At 35.3% G+C, this 18,899-nt stretch overlaps 3 long non-coding RNA genes across 4 annotated transcripts; all 3 read left to right on the plus strand.

Moving 5' to 3' along the window:
* Window positions 1-5,072: 5,072 nt before the first annotated feature.
* On the plus strand, window positions 5,073-8,032 carry LOC311300836. Of its 2 annotated transcripts, XR_014629382.1 has the most exons (6): window positions 5,084-5,122; window positions 5,512-5,551; window positions 5,643-5,733; window positions 5,826-5,924; window positions 6,142-6,265; window positions 7,878-8,032. It is a non-coding gene; the product is annotated as an uncharacterized lncRNA (long non-coding RNA). The 2 variants fall into 2 exon arrangements; XR_014629381.1 differs by lacking the exon at window positions 5,512-5,551 and having other exon boundaries at window positions 5,073-5,122.
* Window positions 8,033-15,541: 7,509 nt separating this feature from the next.
* Window positions 15,542-16,343, plus strand: LOC311301423. Its single transcript, XR_014629456.1, has 4 exons — window positions 15,542-15,736; window positions 15,845-15,924; window positions 16,001-16,109; window positions 16,320-16,343. It is a non-coding gene; the product is annotated as an uncharacterized lncRNA (long non-coding RNA).
* On the plus strand, window positions 16,338-17,505 carry LOC311301422. The gene is made up of 3 exons (XR_014629455.1): window positions 16,338-16,394; window positions 17,132-17,216; window positions 17,320-17,505. It is a non-coding gene; the product is annotated as an uncharacterized lncRNA (long non-coding RNA).
* The last annotated feature ends 1,394 nt before the right edge of the window (window positions 17,506-18,899 follow it).

The following is an 18,899-nucleotide window of genomic DNA, read 5'->3' on the forward strand; positions in this document are numbered from 1 at the left end:
TATGTAAGTAAAGTAAAACATGAACTGTTACCTGACTGAAGTATAACGAGTGGTTCCCTACATTATTACAGGACGTGTGCAGAGGACGTGTGCAGAGAAGTTTCATGAATGCAAACATCCGAAGCGCGCGCCCCTCAAACCAGGGTCTCAGCGCGCGAATACTGAATTAAATTGTCTTTCACGTCTTGCGCTTGTACGGACGAATTCATACACAACTATGTAATAACGCCCGTCTTGGTGAGTATCCTATAGTAAACAAAGTCGGTTATATCTCAAATGAACGTAGCATGTTCAAATGCGGTCCGTGCGCTCGGTCTTAAAGGGGCAGCAGTTTGATAAACCTGCTTCTGTGTTTAAATGTTAATCAAACAAAGGACAAAGAAATTACTCACTGCTCTTGACTAAATAGGCTACCCTTTTCAACTTTAGAAAAATATCCATCTATATATAATTCATACAGTAATGAATATGCTTTTTTTCACATTTGATTACTTTATTCAAATTTCTGTACCTGTTAGATCTACCCGAAAAACTCTAAAAACACTTTTTATTTCATTTGTAGCCTTTCTTTGTTCTATATTGTATATATTTGTCCTATTTGTAATTCAATTGTTTGTTTTTATTTTGTTACTGACTGCTTACTTTAAATTCACATTAATTAGGCTGCTAGTTTTTGTTGTAGTATCAAAATTGGATTAAATAATTGATATTTCACTGGTTTTGACAAACATTTGAACCGCTGACCCAGTCCTCAGCACTGAGCCCTGCTGAAGCAGCTCTAAATATGTGCTGTGCTATTAAATGAAAGATAAAATATGATAGAGCAATAGAATGAACAGTGACAGTAGGCTTACAGAAGCTCATATGCATTTTAGCAGGCTTAATTAAGCATGAAAATAACTGAAAGAAATATATATATTTGATGAACAAATTAAGCCAACTAATATGATTTATAATCTTTTGGTTTATCTACTAATACATTTAAAAATTACAAATGCAGTGAAAATTCAGGTATCGGTTACGGTATCGGTATCGGCGAGTACCAAAAATTACAGTATCGGTATCGGACTCGTTCTGCAAAAAGTGGTATCGGGACATCCCTAATTGTGTTCATGATGTCGAGACACAGTTTGAGTCAAGAATAATAGATAACTGTGTAAAAAATAACTCAGATGTTTATACAATTAAAAGTCAAGTGTGTTATTTCTGCACCCGTACCGGCATCACACAGAATTGCAAAAATGGTGACTGCTTTCAAAATGGACAATAAAACAGTGAAAGCTCCATAGATTTTACACTTTGATTGAGAAATCAACCTATGAATGGCTTGCTTACAGGTGTCTCTGTAGATTAAAGACAGGATTGCATATCAAGCTCTGTTAGCTGAAAAATGTCCCTTCTTCCAGCGGACAAATATTGTGTTACAATATTTCCCATTCATTTTTATTCATTTTTTTCATCAGTGGACTGTACTATCTCTTGTCAAACCCAGCACTATTTATCTTGCCACAAACTTTCATGCATGACATCACTGCATGTGGAAGAAGCCTTATCTCATGGTTCCTAGACAATGGGCCAAAAGAAATGCAGTATGCCACTGTTCCTAGCACAATGTGGAAGGGCAGGAGGGAAAATTAATCTAATGGGAAAGGCATTTCATTCTCTGCTTAAATAGTGTATAAAACAGATAATTAATACATGCACATGATAGTTTCTCTGAGCTCTCTCTTTCTCTTGCTCTCCTTCACTCCCTTGTTGGAAATATATGTATCCCAGATGGTATAAAGTTACTAAGCAACAAGCAGCTGAGCAAAGGATGGTTAATTTTATTTTAAGTGATTATCTTCACAAAGCTCTTCTCCTCCTTGGGAGGACACAGAGGACATGGCATGAGATTGAATCATTCACCCTTCTGTTTGCATTTGTTACACACAGTTCATCCATATTGATGTTGTGGGTAAAGGATCAGTCTTTCTTTCAAGACAAAAAGGTGATGTGATATAGCAGTTTAACGTAAGAGAGATTTAGCCAAAATGGAATGCCATTACAACAACAACTTCATAATAACTCAAATTTGAAAAACTGCCAATGGCATAAATTCATTCTGGCATTGCTCCAGACCCTCATATTAAGAAACACTGTATTTCATAATAAGTGCATAATGTTCACATTGTTAATGTCATAACCACAATTCAAAGGCACTACAACCTTTATAACCTCTCTCATGGTCAGAAATGTTAGATCCCTTGCCAACAAGATAGAGGAGCTAATGATGCTAATGAGGAACCAGTGGGAGTACTGCGAGTGCTACAATAGGCTTATTGGAAAAACATGCCTCTGCCAACATTTTTGCAAAACTCCCAAGACGTACCTATACAATTCACTGCAGGTTCCAGTTGAACACTAGTGGCAATAAAACACCAACAACTTGTATTCCATTTCACACAAATTAGGATTACAGGGGCAGATTACTGATTAACTCTTTCCCCGCCAGCGTTTCTTTAAAAAAAGTTGTCATTTTCACAAACATTTCATGGCCCCTAGAATATTGTATTGTATGAATATCTGAACATGCAATATATCAAAAGAAAGAACAGACCCTCTGCTTTTAAACAAAAAATGTTTTATTCTAGCTTCATGTATTCTTTTATCTATCAACACTTGAATGTGGGTAAGTTTCATAAAAGAACAATTTTGAGCAAAAAGCTGAGAAAATCATGTTTTTGCCAAAGACTACACTGTAACGGATTTCTGTAATTTGAACAGTATTTTACTGTAATATGTACAGTAAGATACTGTAAAATATATATACAGTATGTTACTGTAAACAGCAAAGGATTATGGGAAAATGTAGGGTCACTACTGTAATTCTTCACTACTGTAAATCAATTTACAGTAGTGAACTTGCCCGCGAAAAACTGACCAATGGCAAGAGGGATTTCTTTTCAAGTGTTTTTTTGAGGGGTGAAGTGGCAGTTAATGCATGGACAAAAGATCTTGTAACTCACCAAAAAGGTTAGTATATGATTTCTATTTTATGTAAAACAAAAATTTTCAAATGTTTTTACTTATGTTAACAGCAAACTAACATGATGTATCGTTTTGTTTTCGTCTGAATGGTTTTAGTGCCTTTTTTTCCTGACTGTCGTCAGAATGGTTTTTTGGTGCCTTTATTACTGTCTTTTTTCCTGACTGTCGGCCGGGTCGCTGTCACGGTGATAATATTAACTGGTGAGTAAGTTAAGTTCACCTATATTAGCCGAAATATTCTTTAGTTAAAACTATTAAAAAGAAATAATGGTTGTGTGTTCCTCTGCCCAGGGTTCGAAATGACTTAGGACTCTTGGGGGGTCCCCTAAAATTAAATTATTAAATTATTAAAAATTCTGAAGACTACCTTGCTACACTATATACTGTAGGCAAAATTATATGGAGCAATGTTGAAGTGTTCAAGGTGGGATAATGGTCTTGGGATGTTTTTCATGGTTTGGGCCAGGCCCAGTATTGTAGTGGTGTCTTTTTTTTCTCGCAATTGCGACTTTATTTCATGCAAATCTGACTTTATAACACATAGGCCTAATTGCGAGTTTATATCACGAAATTCTGACTTTATAAGCAAAGCAATTCTGACTTTATTATTTTTTTTTTACCTCAGAATTATATCTCACAATTCAGATTTTATAACATGCAATTCTGACTTTATATCTCCCAATTGCATATTATAAAGTCAGAATTGCGAGATATAAACATGCAATTCTGAGAAAAAAAGTCAGAATTTCAAGTAGGCTATATTTCTCGCAATTGCGAGTTTATATCTCATAATTCTGACTTTATAACACGCAATTGCGACTTTATATCACGCAATTTTGACTTAACACATAATTGCGACTTTATATCACGCAATTCTGACTGCAAATCTGACTTTATAACACATAGGCCTAATTGCGAGTTTATATCACGAAATTCTGACTTTATAATCAAAGCAATTCTGACTTTATTTTATTTTTTTTACCTCAGAATTATATCTCACAATTCAGATTTTATAACAGGCAATTCTGACTTTATATCTCCCAATTGCGTATTATAAAGTCAGAATTGCGAGATATAAACATGCAATTCTGAGAAAAAAAGTCAGAATTTCAAGTATATTTCTCGCAATTGCAAGTTTATATCTCATAATTCTGACTTTATATCACGCAATTTTGACTTAATAACACATAATTGCGACTTTATATCACGCAATTCTGACTTTATAACCTGCAATTGCGACTTTATATCACGTAATTCTAAAATAAAACGTCAGAATTACCTTTTTTATTTTTCACTCTGTGGCGGAAACAAGTTTCCATAGTCTGCTGTTAGCTGGCAGATAATTTGCCTTCATACACATAGCCTACTTAGCTAACAAGAAACGTTGACAAACGTACTCTTCTAATCATTACACTGCGTATCTAGTTAATGCAACTTTTGATATAGGAACTCGAACTCCTAATATTTTACTATAAGCAATTATAGAGATATAAATATAATCGAAGCACTTACAGGATTTCACTCTTTGTGAGGTTTCGTTTTGCCGCGTTCAGCTACAGTGCGTGTCTGCGGGAGCACCATAACAACAATCTGTGACGCTGTATAGAAACTCACTCAGCTAATAGCTGCCCTGATTGCTGCCTCGCGCTAGGAAATAAATGAATTACTGTTATAAATATAAAACGTCACTAAAGACCTATAATTTTCACAATTATTTTTAATGTTAAAATATATTTGTCGGGGACCCCCCAAAATCCAAAAATAAATTCTTATGGGGGGTCCCTAATGACTTATGGAGGGTCCGGGACCCCCCCAGACCCCCCTCATTTCGAACCCTGCCTCTTTAACGCAAGTTAGCTCATCAGGCGGGCCGCGGGCGGAGTCGTCGTAACGTTAACCGAGCTAACACAACAGCGAACTCAACGTGAAATACTGAGGTAAAGTGAGATAGACGAAACCCTTGTTAAAGTGCGGGTTTTAAACAATATTTTCACGTAGGCCTATATGATTTATTTTCAGGTTTGTGATCTGGATAATGCCATCTGCACCGATGGAGTGTGTTGGAGCCTTTTCATTGTGATAACATCAACTGGTATGTAACGTTATGGTCAACTTCACCTAAATTAGCCGAAGTAAACTTATTAAACAGAGAAGCATAATAACTTTGGTATGTTCTGTCTCCTCTTTCACAACTTTTTGGCAGATGTACAACGTAAATACTGAGTAAAACTAAGTTAAAGGGATAACGTAGTACACCTTAAACAGAAAATTATGTATGTCATCATTTACTCGCCCACAACGTGTTCTAAACCTGCATGAAGTTCTTTCGTCTGAACATAAAATAAGATTTTTTTAATAATGTTGGTAAATAGTGGCTGGTCCGCATGGACTTCTATAATAGAAAAAATACTTTGGATGTCAATGGGGACCAGTAACTGTTTGGTTGCTCATGTTCTTTAAAATATCTTCTTTTGTATACAGCACATTAAATAATTTAATGGAAGTTATGAACAAGTTGAGGGTGAGTAAATGGTGACAGAATTTACAATTTTGAGTAAACTAACCCTTTATCCAACACCATTGTTAATTTCATCTTTTGTTTTATTTTCAAGTTTGTGGTCTGAATTATGTCGTCTGAAATGTCGGAGGTGTATTTTGGAGTCTTTTTTGTGATTGCCTTCGTAATGGTGATAACATCTACAGGTGAGTAAGATGACATCAACTAAATTAGCTGAAGTATGCATTAGTTAAGCAGGCAAACATGTTCTTTTCTGTTCTTTATTTTGAATTTGCAGCGGCCATTCCCTCCGGACTGTACATCACTGCTGACGCTCTCCACTAATACACAGAACGGGTTGACGTTGGAGGAGGAAGAGGAGAAGGAGGAGGAAAGGGTTAGCAATATACCATTATCAATATAGCAAAGTTTTGCTAACTAATATTTTTAATGTTGTTTAATTGATTAAAAACTATAAACACCATACAACATTATATCTTACCTCATCTTCACCCCACATGTTATTGTTGTTAGTAATAAGTTCTGTTATTGTATTTTAGTTTTTTTCTGTAAACTATAACACTAAAAGGCTGCTGTGACTTTGTCTGTTTCAGGAGAGTCTGTTCTCAAAGCAAAAACATGGATGCTGACAATGAAGGGCAGAATCATCATCCAGTTACAACTGCTAACAGACGACTCTTCAGCATTAGCTGTCTATTTTGTCGAATGCAGAATCAGGTAAACCAATATATATATATATATATATATTTTTTTTTTACATTACATTACATTTACATGCATGCATTTGGAAGTCACTTTTATCCAAAGCAACTTACATTGTATTTAAGTTTAATTTAAATTATCCATTCCCTGGAAATCTAAGCTACAGGAATGTATTGAAAAATAATGAAGCTTTAATGATTTTAATGTAATGTATTATGGGGTAATACCATCCCTGTAGGTTAGGGGTGGAAATTGGCAAAAATTTGATGATTCGATAGTATTGCGATATTTGGGCCACAATTCAATATTATTGCGCTTCCTAACATTGCGATACAGCAAGTATTGCGATTCGATTCTGCGATATATTGCGATTCATGTCCCCCATATTATTCAAAGACATTACAAAAAATAAGACTGCTCAACTCACTTCAAATGTCACATTAAATCTGTGAACATCTTCTACACATTTACTGGAGGCTAGTGCAAAAACTTTGTCCTTGAACATTCAGGACACAGGACCTTATTACAGAACGTAATTATATGAACGCGTCACCACCGCATTAGCACCAAAAACATGGAGATTTTTATTTTAGAGAATAATTACACAACCTATTCGATATACTATAATTCTATAATTAAATAAACTAATCGAATATCCAAAAATTGTGACTCATCCCTGCATGTAATACCTTGTTTTTTTCCCAAAATCTTCACTTACGTCTCGATTTTCGAAGGGGATTATAAACGTTTCTTCCTTGGTTCGCTTTTATTTAGGCCTATTACATTCACATTCTTTACTGTGGTAAAGTAGAAAAACGTTGTAGGACAGATAGCCTACATTTTTACTTGCACGTCAGATTCATTTCAACACAGTTTTTGCTAGTTATTAGACATGTACGGCGCGTCAAGTTTATTTGATTTTTAGTTTCGCTCTCTTTGGCAGCGCAATTTCAAACATAGCTTAAATGTCTTGCCCTTGTGGAAGATTAAATTCACTTTTCATACCTTTTACAACAAGTAGAAAACATGAAGATATCAGAAAATAGATCGATGGTCTCTTTCCTCCTCGTGTCCCACATCCCTCTCAAAGCACAGAGCGGTATAGCTTCATGTGGAATCACGTGTCTTTGTGTGGAAGTATTAAACAAAAGTTTTTTTTTTTTTTTATAGATTTAACTTTTCTATTATGTAAGTTTCTAATATTTACTGATATGTATTTGAATGCTTTACAGGCTTCGTGTTGCTTCTTTGACGGAATTGCTCAAATAAAGACTTTTTTGCTCGAATAAACTAAATTTTTTTATTTCAATTTTCATAATTACCCCCCAACCACTGCAGGTAGTTGGTCCATTACCACCGCAGTGGTAAAAAAAACTGCCACCGTCACAGCCTTATAACCTATATTGGAATACTTTGCGCTACTGTATCAATATAATTGCGTGCGCAAAATATCGCAACACTGAACAGAATCGATTTTTCCTCCACCACTACTGTAGGTGGATTCAGAATCAGATGTAGTGCTTTTATTAACGCCAAAGTACATGCAGCATCAAGTTTGAGGGTTAGGGAAAATTCTGCCAACACCGGTCTGAAAAAATTATATATTTTTCCCTGCTTGTGTTTGCAGGTTCATTCTGAGAGTCAACCCTGATGGCACCAAACACCAAAGGCACAGATCAGATGGAAATCTGGAAAGGTCCAAAGAAAAGCATCAGCCTGAAACCCTCAGTGTTTCTCATCAGAGAGCTTGTCAACTTTGACTGGCAAAATTACTGAAATGTAACAACACTGACTTTGACTGTATTTTATTGTTTTAAGGCCTGTTTTGCTTTCCAGTGTGTGTACGTTTTTGCCATGCTACAGATACAAATGGTCACCAGGAGATTAATTCTATGGACTTTGGAGATGTTGCCTTTTTTTTTTTTCAGCTAGTGGCTCCTAAAGGTCAAGATTTGTAATTTGTACTTCTAAAACAAAATGTTCAACGATTAAAAAGAATATTATAAGGACAAATGTTTGTGAGTTATTGTGATTTTTTGGGGGGTGGGGTAAACATAAATTAAAAAAAGAAAATTTAAATGAAAAAAAAACTCAATACTAATACTGTAAATGAAAATACGGTAATAATACTGTAAATGCAAGTACAGTAAATGATACAGTATACTGTAAGTGAAAATACAGTAATAATACTGTAAATGCAATTACAGTAAATGGTACAGTATACTGTAAGTGAAAATACAGTAATAATACTGTAAAACATTTTTCAGTAACTTACTGACATCCAGCTGCCAGTAAGTTACTGTAAAATTTACAGCAACCTCTTTACAGTGTACGTCTGGATCAGATTCAGTACGATGATCAAAACATAGATGAGTAGATTGAGTCCTTCAACACCCTCAAAGCTTGCGCAGTCCTAACCACTTCCTGAGCCGACATTTCACTCGGTGACATTAGGCCGAGTTTGATTTATATACTGTTTGTTGATGATGGCATATTTTTCATATGGATCTGCTTACAAATGAGATTGCTTGTTTCTGCTCCTTCTTTGCCTGTGTTTTGATCTGGATATACTGTACTCGTAAATGCGTTTCAAACATTTACTTTTGTTACATTTATTTGGATGGTCCACTTTAGATGGTATAAGTAACGTTGCACCTACATGTCGACTAACTTTCATTAGAGTATTAGTAGACTGTCTGCTTAATATCTGCAAACTCTTTATTGTGATGCTCCTCAACAGACATTATTCTGACTGTAAGTAACTTTTCAACTACATTACTATTCTAAACCTAACCCTACCAGTCTAATAATGAAAGTTAGTCGACATGTAGATGCAACGTTACTTATAGTTATAAGAATGTCTAAAGTGGACCATCGAAATAAAGTGTAGCCGGTGGTAGATTATTTTCAAATGAGAGAGCATTAACCTTTTAGTGCCACTCACCGGACATTTAATTTCCTAACTGCTGTGATAGGTATACAACAACCGTTATAAAACATCGCAACGTTCACATTGATCAGTTTAGAAAACTAAAAGCGCTTTTAGCGCCTCTCACGAGACATTTCACTTTGAACTGCAGCAAAATATGAATAAAGCAATGTAATATCATTTTGCACAAATGTCACCACAGGTACGTTTTTCCAATGAGCCTGGGTCGGCGAGAGACATATTCCTGTTATATTCCTGCTGATACTGATATCGTTGAGGGTTTCCTAATAAGAACAGTGGAAAAAGAGAGGTAAAAACAGCCAAAGAACAACTACTCACACCAGACACTGAGCTGCCATTGAGCCTAGCCTGCAGCAATATTGCACACGCTGAAGTTTTCGAATGTTACTCTCACAGTGGTAAATGTCACTCCCACTGCTGATACACTTTCAACGTGTCATGTCACTCACAACAGGTTGCACATACAAACTCTATTTTAACCACCATCGGCTCATTAAGTGGCCTTCCTGGTGCAATAACACTTAAGATTTCCCATATACTGGCTGCAGATCATGCTGTATGGGAGTCAAGGATGTGTTCACCTCCCAACAACCTTATTCACCTTCGTGCAAGCAGTCAGTGACCACAGAGAGCAGTGAAGGGATGATCAGCTGGGGTTTAAACGCCTGGGGCAACCTGTGACCTGGAAGCGCTTCTGAATGAGAGGAAGAGGTGCCTTAAGGGCACACGATAACGAGGAACTAAGACACAAATAGAGGTAGCTGAGGGTGATGGGGGTAAGGTTGCCTACAGGAAGACCATGTAGGACAGGCAGTGTGAAGTACGTGAAATGTGAAAACTACATTGCCAAGACCTGACCCTGTTCTCCATCATTCCTTGGACCCCATATATGGTTCATCTATGAGTCACACATCTTCTACTGCTGGATACTGAATTTGGAAAAGGTGGACACTGTATGAGCCCTTTAATACAACCCAAAACAAGGAAAGGACAGCACAGTCGGACACTTTTGACAGGTGGACAACATCTAACCTGGAGCCCACAATTTGTTCAGCTGCAGAACTGTGTTGCTGAGCTACTTGTAAGCATTACTGTTGCTCCTGTGTACAATCACTACACCTGATACAAGTATAAGTCTGAGAAATACAATCTGTAGAAGCTTCCGGATGGCTCTGCAATCACTCTGAGGGAAAGGAGGAGGAATAAAGGGGTTTGGTTTACAATTTGTGTTAAGTGGTGTCAGCTCAACCAGCTCAAGAAAGTCTACAGACATGGGGTGGATGCTAATGTCCAAGAAGACCAGAGCTAACTCTATTTTCCAGGTCCCTTTAGGTATATACAGTAGGAGTGACCTTCTGTACTTCATGGGGAAATAAGACAGGGGGATGCCAATACATGCAATCTCATCAGACATGCTGTCTCACTTGTTGAGATACGGTCCAACAGATTCGACCCGGAGTCCCACAGAGATGGTGGCTGAAGGAAGAAAATCGGCCAAGCAAGATCTCAAATGACATCTTCCATTCTCCTCATATGACCACTATTGCACAGTAAATATCCCAATCTCAAGCTGCACATTTACAGCTCTGCTTAACGTAAAGACCTTTAAGTCCACTTTAGCCATTTCACCTGCTTATCTGTCAGGGTTTTTTAAAGTGTGGTCCACAAAGTGGTTCTAATAGGTAGAATAAAAATTAAAGAACAAAATAATAATAATAATAATAATAATAATACAATACAAAATGTATTTCAATAGTAAGCTATTAAACCAAATAAGCATATGTGACCCTGGATTACAAAACCAGTCACAAGTCGCACGGGTATATTTGTGGCAATAGCCAACAATACATTGTGTGGGTCAAATGTATCGATTTTTCTTCTATGCCAAAAATCATTAGGATATTAAGTATTCATGTTCCATGAAGATATTTTGTAAATTTCCTCCTGTAAATATATAAAACATTTATTTTTGTGAGTGAATGCAGCACAATTGCGCATAAAAATAAAATAAAAAATACAGCATAAATGGACAACTTTAAAGGCAATTTTCTCAATGTTTAGTCTATTTTGCACCCTCAGATTCCAGATTTTCAAATAGTTGTGTCTCGGCCAAATATTATCCTCTCTTAACAAACCAGGCATCAATGGAAAGGTTTTTTTTTTTTTTTTTTTTTTTTTTATTAACACTTTGACTAGTAAATGCATTTATAATGTTACTCACAACATATTTGTATTAAAATTATTTATTTATTTATTGCTCTTTTGAAATAGCACAACAACAAAATGTTTATTGGGAAGCAAATCAGCATGTTAGAGTGATTTCTGAAGGATCATATGACACTGCAGATAGGAATAAATTATATTTTAATATATATTAAAAACAAAACACTTTTGAACGGTATTGTACTTTTCAACAATAAGTTTTGTTTGTTAGTTTTCTTAAGCTTGCTCACTAGTTGTATGCCACTATTTTCAGTAAACGTGATTCGGATATTTAGAAAAGTGGTCTATTTAGGGGAGCAACATATTTTTATGTCATTGGCATTAACATTAAATTATTCCCACTGCATTAATGTACAGACCCTTTCCAAAAAATTAGAATATCATGGAAAAGTTTATTTATTTCCATAATTCCATTCAAAGCGTTAAACTTCCATAGATTATAGATTCAGGGCCCACAACTTAAACGATTTCAAGTATTTTGTTGTTCATTTGTACATAATTTGGGCTTCCAGCTCATAAAACCCACGAAAACAGGATTTCAAAAAATTTGAATATTACATGAAATCACACAGTATACCATGGTCATTGGTCGTGTCATGGTCATGTCATCAGCTGGTGTTGGTCCACTGTGCTGTCCACTCAACGCAGCCGTCTACCAGGACATTTTCAGAGCACTTCATGCTTCCTTCAGCAGACAAGCTTTATGGAGATGCTGACTTCATTTTCCAGCAGGATTTGCACCTGCCCACACTGCCAAAAGAACCAAAACCTGGTTCAATGACCATGGTATCACTGTGTAATTACTGTGTGATTTCATGTAATATTCAAATTTTTTGAAATCCTGTTTTCGTGGGTTTTATGAGCTGGAAGCCCAAATTATGTACAAATAAACAACTAAATACGTGAAATGGTTTAAGTTGTGGGCCCTGAATCTATAATCTATGGAAGTTTAACGTTGTGAATGGAATTATGGAAATAAATAAACTTTTCCATGATATTCTAATTTTTGGGAAAGGGTCTGTATGTACATTTATTCCCATCATTTTTATTTTATTTAAAATCTGTATTTCTCATACCACAACGTCTTTGTTTTCTCTCAATTTGGCTCCCGTTGCATCAGCATGGCCACATAAACATATTTGTTAGCTTGTGTGGTGTAAATTATAAAGCAGGACTTCAGATGTCTGCCAGCTCTGCTTTCAGCTGCATCAGTCAGAACTTTGGCAGAATTCACAATCAGCTGAGTCCAAGAATCTACACACAAATTACAGAACAATTATGATCTCTTCAAAGAAATTACTTGTTGTATACTTTCCATTTGACTATTTATATTCTACAATGATGATGGAACGATAGGATGATGAATCATGCATTTTTGATATTATACCACAACATAAAAATGTGCCTTTGAAGTGAGACTGTCAGATCTAAAATAGTGAGACTATCAGGTCTTAAATGGTGCTGAAGGAGGGTGTTAACAAATAAGGGAGAAAATATATGTGAGGGGGAAATAGGGTAAACTAGGTACAATTTGAGCTATTGAAATATCGTCTGAAATGATGGAGAGCTGCCAGGCATCAGAGTAGCCTCTGGCGACATATTACTCTTTTTGGATGTCTTAGTAGTCAAAGCAACTTCATATCTGTGCTGTAGAAAAGCAATATTTTGACTGCTGGCTTGCCTGTGTACATGTAATTTCAATGGTAAAATCACACATACGTCCAATCGTAAATTAATCAAGCTGACAGTGATCAGTACTGACAGATTAAACAGCATACGATCACAGTCTGTCTAATCACTGTCTGTTTACAGAGCCGCGTGTCAACTAGCAGCCGCAGGCTAGTGATTAGTATAGCATTTCTGTTATTTTTATTTTCAGAAAAGCTGACTGAACTTAGTAAATCAGATAAAATGTATAATATTATAAATGTATTATGAAAAATACTATGATGGTTTTAGGATGTGTTTGATGAAAGCACAACATACCCTTGCTTGTAAGAACACACAGCTCTATTAATCCGGTTAAAACTTCTAATAAAGATTTAGAGGTGTTAATCTAGTCCATGTAAAAAAAAAAAAAAAAAAAATTGTTATTCGCATCATAAACCGAAACCTAAGAGCTGTCTCTAAACCTGCCATGCACAGCAATCGAAAAAGCATTTACAAAATAAAAGGCCTCTAAAAGGGTGTTAAAGTCATAATAAATCAAAAGTTTCAACTGACTTTACTACACTCTAAAAAATGAAACATGGCTGTTGTTGAACCAAAGAAATGTAACTATGCTCAAATTAAATAATGTTCTTGTGTTTGTGCATTAAAACTAAAACAGTTGTGTTGACAGAATTAGAAAAGGTCATTTCTCAAATTTACACAACTCACTTAAGTTAAATGAACGAAATGCAGTTGTGTTACCGCTGCAGTACCGCACTTTGGTCAACAGGTGGAGCTATATTTGCGCATGCGCAAATATTTCAAAGAACGTTAATGCGTAGCTCATCTCTTAGCACTCGTTCTCCATTTTGTGGGAATCAAATCATGCTCAAACGGAGGCTGCAATCAACATTTTGTATTTATCTGGACCAAAAGGTGAGTTATTTTACTTCCTATCCTTTAATATTGAGGCTGTCAGTAAATTAGAATAGTCAATCGCTGTTTTTGTTGGTATTTATTGAAGTTGCTTTAGCACTTGTCCTCAAGTGGTGTTGTTAGCTGCTAGCGGTTTTTAGCTCTTATGTGATCTTTTAAACTTGCTGAACTTTGATAATATTTGAATTCACCCATACAAAAAATGGCAAATGACCTTATTTTTTTATAAAATTGCTAGTAGGGCTGCACGATATTGGAAAAAAATTACATTGCGATATTTTTTTTCCCAACGATATATATCGCGATATTGCGAGCCATCAATCCAGGCTAAAGTCAATAATTACCATTCCATGTTATTAATAATTTCACTAATAAGCAAGCTTCATTACAAGTAAAAAAAAAGGCCACTTAATATTTTATTCCAGAAACATATTTCTCTCAGAATTCGGTGAACGTTCTTCACAGGACCTAACGTTCTTCAGGTTCTAGGACCCGAAAAATTATGTTTTCTGTGCTGATTCAGTGACGCGTTCATGTAAACGGCACCTATAACCAGCAAAAGTAATGATTAATAATATGTAAAATATTGCGATGTGACATTTTAATTGTTTATTAATAAACAAGTGTTTTCTGTAAAGATTAAGTTGACAATACTGACTCGCGATCTTCGCAGCAGTGATCGGGAGAAATGCACTTTTCATACAGATTAGGCTATTATTTTTTTTTTTTAATGGTTCTGTTTAAAAGTAGAGATTTCTGTAGATAATAGTAATATTTCTATTTTATTATTATTATTATTATTATTATTATTAGGTGTGTGAGGCGAGTAGGCTACCTTTTATGCTGAGTTGCGGTTCATGGATGATAGCTTATAATCTCCAGTTCAGGCGCTGGCTGCTATAGGCTATTTAATATTTATTTATTAAATCCAGGAAATTGGATAATGAAATACTGATTAAAATTAAGATACAATTAATACGAAACGAAATTCGTTTTAAAGAAAGGCTTTGTGCTTTCTGTTTGAGGTATCTGTGAAAGTTTTAAAGCAGTCTTTTACTGCCGCTTTCATAACGGTCGCGTCCTTAATAACATTGTTTTTTCCTCATAAATGCGAACACGAAAAATAAACGACTTTAAAAAAAAAAACATCCACAACTTTATAACACTCCAGCAAAGTAGCCTACCTCTTTTTGGTCAACATCCTCCTTTTTGTAGACGAAATAGGCTAGTCCCAAATAGCTGATTTTGACTTTTTTGGATCCTCTTCGTAGCGCATTTTTAGCTATAGGATTGCCAGTGAATGTTGGCTGTGAGCGGTGAGCTGCGGCACAGCGAACCAATCACTGTGCAGGCACGCGGAACGCGTATGTCACCCCAGCAAAAAGCCATACAACAAACTCGTGTTTACTGTGTGCTACTAACGTTACCCTTCACATCGCATGTTCCGGCGATGTGACTATCGCTCATTCGCACATCGCGATGTCGATGTTAAAACAGAATATCGTTCAGCCCTAATTGCTAGTTAAGAAGAGTTTCTCCATGTTGTGCCCCAATACAGCAGTTGTATCTAGTTTTAGTATACATTTTAATAACTTCCTTAATGTTGAGCATTTTTATTTAATGTCAAATAATAACTCTGAAACTTTTGAAACACAGAATGCATAGGCATATGGCAATAAACACGTTTGACACTGACTCGAGTAAGATGGCATCTACTGTAGCATCTGGTAAGCTTATTAGGTCATCCAAAATAATTTTACTACAGTTTATTTTAATTTTTTTGTATTATTATTATTATTATTATTTGACTCACATCTTCATTTTTGTTTCCTCAGAATTTTGGAGTCCTGCATGTGACGTGCATAGATTGTGGCTCTTCTCAAACATCCAGATCTAAGCTTTTAAAACACTTCAGGTTGGTACATGGACACAGACAAAGTTTTAAAACATGGAATTCGCTGTGGTCCCACATATGCTCAATACTTGTGCAGGTTATCAAGGTGCTGATGGACAGAACATTTACGCACAGGAGACATGAGATGATCGAAGATCTGCGTTTCGTCACTGAATTTAATAACAGATAGCCAGCACTCTTTAGAGGTAAGTCTTTATAATGTAATGTCATCTGTGATGAATTACTTGGATGGTTATTGTATGCAATTCCAAATTATAAATTGAAGTATTTTAGATGTAATTCAGATAAATGCTGTTAAAGAAATACTGTTAGTCTTGGTATATGATAATATTGTAAAGACTCAAATTTATCAGCAACCAACCTGATTTGTCCTTTTTGTTCATTTCTGAACCCAGCTCCTCAAAAATTTCAACAAGACAGAAGGAACAGCGGTAAAGAAGATCATAAGCATCCTATCAGTTATGGATCTGGTATGTTCTGTTATATTCTTCATCATTTTTTATCTGACAATAATTCACTATAGATTAAAATAGTATACCCAAAGATGAACATCATTTACTCTGCTTCATGTCACCGAATCCCTTTTATTTTTCGCTTTTCTAACTAAAAAGGTAAATTATGTGGTTGTACTGCTCATTTCTGTCCATGCAATTAAAGTCAACGGTGAGTTCCTGTTCTGAAGCTTCTAAAGTCACATGCAATTGTTTGATGCTATTGAAGCTTCGGAAGAAGAATTCACCATTGACTGTCATTGTAATGACAGAAATGAGCAGTAAAAAATAGGAAAAAAGACTTTGGGGGTTTGAATGACATAATTGTCAGTAAAAAAAAAAAAAAAAAAATACAGAACTTTTGGGTATCCCTTGAATTTTTGTATATAAGCTCTGGAATGTTAATATGTACATGATTTATTCTGTTTTAATTTCAGAGCTTGTTCGTCTCTTTACCCTATTTCTCAGCAGCATCAGATTTGTGATTTATGCACCTACAATTGGAACAGCTCTGACATCCAAGCTAATTTAATGGCTTTTCTGTAGCAAAGCTTTTGGTTTAGAACCACTTATTACTTTTATTGTACTGGTTCTCTGAATTTTGAGGCCCTCACAGATGCAGTTGCAGATAATATTTTTTTTGGCTCTTGTAGAAATAACTTTGGCATAATTTGTGTTAATTCTTCTGAACACTGCTTATTTGTCTCATTGTTCAGAATGACACCACTGGGAAAAGGTGAATTCATCTTGAATGCACTTGCTGTTTACCTGGCCCTCTCAAACCTTGTGAAGGAGTGCATGGTAAATTATTTACATTTATAAAAAATATTGGATGTTTCTCTAAAATCAACTATCCCTTTCACCCCTGATCTGTTGTTAATTGTTACTTTATGTATTTTTTTAGGATGTTGAACATGAAGTCCTAACCTCAGTACGCAAGACCACCTTAGGAATCTATGTGGTCAAACATGAAGGAGCAGAGGCTACAGATCCTTACAAAGATGTTGGCATCATGATTTAAGGCATCTAAATACATGACAACCTGAACAATGTGCAGAAGTGTGTTCTTCGATGCCAGGTCTTATTTACACCTGAAAAATAAACTCTTGAAATCTGAGGTTAGGAACATTTCTGGTCTTTCTATAATGTTGCACTGTTGACTGTTACAGTACTTTTGTTTCAATATCAACCATGTTACATTCCTTTGCATAATAGTCTTGTTTTAAACAACTGATAAATTGTTTGCTGCTTTTTTTGCAGAACACCTTTATAAGTAATGATTGATAAATCCTTTCACCTAAAGGCAATATGCTTTTTTTAAATTATTTATTTAATTATTTTCTTGAAAAGTGAAGGCAGTCTTTACAGAGTAAATATTGTGTACATGTTCACGTTGGAAATGTTTGTAAAAATGTAAACAAAATTGTAAAAAAAGAAAAAGTGAATGTATTCATTGAATAAACTCATAATGAAACTGGATTATTTGTGTTGGTTGAATGTAAAAATATTAATTTTAGGATAATTGAACTTAATTAACTTAATTGTTTTGGACAAAATTAAGACTGTTAACCTTATTCAACTAAACGGCATTGGATTAACCTTATGTAATTAACTTAAGTTTATTGAAATAAATAATGTTACATAAATCCAACATAACCCAGTTATGTGGGACCGGTTGACATAAAATAGTTAATTAAAGCCAACATATCATTTCTTAGAGTGTACTGTGTTGTTTTTCTGAGTGAAACGGTTTATCGAACAAGAAAAGAAACACAAAGGACAGGACGAAAAATTTAAATTGGAATGGAGGCATATCCAATCCGTGTATCATTCGTTCAGTCGTTTTTTTATTTAATATTGAAAGTAGAAAAATGAGAAAACAGTTCCTTTTTCGATTTTCATTTTTTCCAAAAAAACGAAAAACAAGAATTCAGCTTGATTTTTCGTTTTTCGTTCTGAGGTAGAAAAATGTATAAACAGCTGGAATATTCGAATTTTACACGTGGGTGGGAATGAAACGCCCATTTCCTTTGATTTGTCAGCCGAAGATCAAACTGTCCCGTCATCAGTTCTTCCTCAGTTCTGCACTGCAGAATAAAAGTCCTCGCGTTGTGATTCCTAACACGTTTTTTGCAACTACATTTCATCTTTTTTTCCCATCAAATAACCAGACTAACATGGCTCGACACAACCCGTACTGGGAAAAACACTAGACAGGGCTTTCTTCTGTGTAGATATAAATTCACCTACGCTTTGCATCAGCTGGGTATGCCTAAATGACGGCTGTTAGCCTACATGGTCGCCCTCGCCCAGTATTTTTTTTTTTAAATAATAAATGAAGATATAAATCAATATAATTAGTTGTAAATTTAATATTTTTAACACTAATACAAAAAGAAAAGAATAATGCATTGACAATATAATATTTCTATATTAACGTAAACGCATGACATTCAGACTGACGATCTAACAACCGGAGAACAG

Source organism: Rutilus rutilus (genome assembly GCF_951802725.1).
Source record: "Rutilus rutilus genome assembly, chromosome: 12".
NCBI lineage: Eukaryota > Metazoa > Chordata > Actinopteri > Cypriniformes > Leuciscidae > Rutilus > Rutilus rutilus.